Genomic DNA, 3,074 nt, shown 5'->3' on the forward strand with positions numbered 1-3,074 from the left:
TTGAGAGACTTGAACCTCAGCACTGAAATAAATAGGACATGCTGGAGGGACAGATTCATAACCCAGAGGCTCCCTTCACTCTGGAATAAATTCCCAGTCCAGGTTAGGCAGAGTCCCTCACTGACTCTCTTCAAGAGGAATCTTGATGAGTGGAAGGGAGATCATAGGTTTACCCTGGTTATCACTTCTGTGTCACTGTTAGACGGAGGCACAGTATACTAACCTCGAAAAAGGGCATAGCAAAATTATTTTAAAATGGGTGGCGAAAGCCAAACACACTCTGGCTAGGCTTATAAATGCCCTAGGGCAGATAGCCTAGTATGAACCTATGAACCTATGAACCTATGATATGTTATGTTTTGTAAAACACAGTTTATGTTTTTCTATATGTTCTATTAGCATTAATTATTTTACATTTAAGTGGTTGTAATTTTTTCTACTTGCTTTTTGTACCGTTTCTACATATATTTAAACTTAATGTTTTTCTTTCCAGGCATACCTTTCACCTGTCCATATTTTTGCAGTATGTCCAGATTTTTGCCTTATATTTTTGGTCTGTTGCTCATAAAAATTGTGGTTTTCTGTCTAATCACTGAGGATTGAAGTCATTAAAAAATGACATTTGAATTTCAGACTTCATATAATCAGAAAATGCATGCTAACACAAATCCCGCTGTTCTAACAATTGTATAAGTTCAAAGGAGCAATATGTAAAATATTACCCTATTTTTGAGCCTTTGTCCCTCCATTATTTTAAGCATTTTCCAGATTTCTTGTACTAAGCGGTAGAGAGGTATGGCAATTCCAGGCTTCAGCTGAAAAGGTACAACTTATGCCAGTTGGATAACACAATAAACAAAGTCTAATAAATAAATAGCAAATAGATATTAACAGTGAACAGATTTTGAAATGGAATTCTTCACTGTTAAACTGAGAAAAAGAACAGATCCTGCACTTGATCTTAACCAAAAGGTCTAGAAGTGTTATTGGAATACTTAAGGATACTCTGTCAATAACAGCAGCCCTAGAGAGGTGCAGCTAGGGTAGGGTAAAAGGGGCAAAAGTGGCAGATGACAACTGATTGGTAGAGTACCACCAGTCTGTACAGGTATTTCATAGGGTCAGTATTGAAAATCGATACTGCTTTGGTGGTCAGGACTTATGCACTTTAGCTCTTTATTGATAATACAAGTTGTGGCAAGCTGCTTACTACAGTTTTAAACGTAGAATTAGCTTATTATTTGTTTACTTATTTATGTATTTTTGCTTCTCAGCTTTAAGTTCAGGAGGACACAAGATCTGGGGATGGCAACGACAGCTCTGCATACTACCGTCTACTACTACTAAGGCCGATAAAAAAGGACTCAATTAGGGGAACAGAAACAAATATAGAAACTTAAAAATATACCGAGCACATTCATAGAAAAAACAAAAGTACAAAAGCAAGACTCTACAGCTAAAATAAAGCTAACTTGGCAACAGGAAATATAACAACCCATAAGATCAAAGATAATTACTTTCATTTATTGCCCTTTCTCGAACAGGAATTAGATGAATGAGATAAAGCAGAATCTTCTTTTCAGGATGAAGCTATAGCCCGCCTCCCTTATGCTTAGAATATTGCTCTGTATAACCCAGGTTAATTTTAAAACTGCCTACTGGGAAGATGACGGCCAAAGTAGAAGCAGAGAAAACACGATAAGAGCTGAAGAGGAGGCTACTGACTGGAAAAGGTCTACTTCATAGTTACAGTTTTAATTAAAATTGACTTTCTTTGTGGACTAACTAAAATAGAGAATAAATGCTAAGCTGATAACTGGTAACAAAACTTTTTAGTCTTCTCATGATGAAGATGGCTGTTATGTTTTGGGCAGACACTGGAATTAATAAAAATAAATACTAGAATTTTACCTGTGTTTTACTGCCCAGAATGCAAAGAAACAGACCTCACCTGAAATATAGGAACTGTTTGATAACCACACTTATAACAGTAGTTGTATGTGAGTGAATAACAATGGACCTTGTAGGTCTACTTGTGAAATAAAAAAAAGGCCATACTTACACAGTGGTAGTCACCAATGATGCAACAACGTTCCCAGAAGGAGTTCCTAGAACTAGTGTTACTACCTTTGAGAGTTGGAATGCCACAAAAAAAATTCTTACAACCCAAGGCATCCAATTCATGCCTAGTGTAATGCATGATCAATTCAAGATGAGGCAGCTAAGAACATTTGTATACCCCCTCCCAAAGACAGGGGCTAATGAAAGCGTTAAAAAAGACTGAAATACGTGTTCATAAAGCTATTCTATTTCAGTTATTTGCCTATTTCAGTGTCAGTGTTGTAAGAGATAGAATATTTGCCTTTGATGCAGAGGACTGTGGGTTCTGTTTCCACTCCAGGTAGATGGGTTGCTGACACTGCAGTACAACATGAAAGTGCTGCTTCACTCCTGAGTGTGTCATTCATAGGATGAGGTGAGGTACCATCTTCTTGACTTGGTAATACATCAAGTGGATGTAAACCATCCCAAGGCACTCATCAGAAAGAGTAGGGGACTTTATTTACACACATGCATATATAACGTCATAATAAATCAAAGCAAAAAATCAAGGATACACCATATTTAAATAACAAGCATATATCAAAAACATATATACTACCATGTTATTTCTCCCTCATCTCACAACTTTTCCTCCATAACCATTTTTTTAAGAATTGCTAAATGTGCATTCCAAATCTGATTTTACAGTAATACTTAACAACTCATATAAAATAGAGTCCGTATAACAGTAGTAGAAATTCTGCCAAATAAATCAATATTATCAAACCTAACATCACCATAGTAACCATGCATAACCACATCCATTTTTATATTAGTGAAAACATCATATCTAAATTGTTTGTAAACATAAATTCCGTATGCATTCTTCTCTTTGGCATTCAAGAAAGAAATGGACCAAGTCTCTTCAACATTACGCATCCCACATATTTTCATTTGCTTATACTTCATTTCTGGTTTGACTGGCGACTTTTGAATAATCAGATGCTACATAATATTGTGCACTTTAAAAT

At 35.9% G+C, this 3,074-nt stretch overlaps 1 non-coding gene across 1 annotated transcript; it reads right to left on the reverse strand.

Moving 5' to 3' along the window:
- Positions 1 to 797: 797 nt before the first annotated feature.
- On the reverse strand, positions 798 to 985 carry LOC122805084. The gene has a single exon (XR_006365303.1). It is a non-coding gene; the product is annotated as a U2 spliceosomal RNA (small nuclear RNA).
- Positions 986 to 3,074: the final 2,089 nt, after the last annotated feature.

The sequence above is a fragment of the Protopterus annectens genome, chromosome 6.part0 (genome assembly GCF_019279795.1).
Source record: "Protopterus annectens isolate FY-2018-M chromosome 6.part0, PAN1.0, whole genome shotgun sequence".
In the NCBI taxonomy this organism is placed as follows: Eukaryota; Metazoa; Chordata; order Ceratodontiformes; family Protopteridae; genus Protopterus; species Protopterus annectens.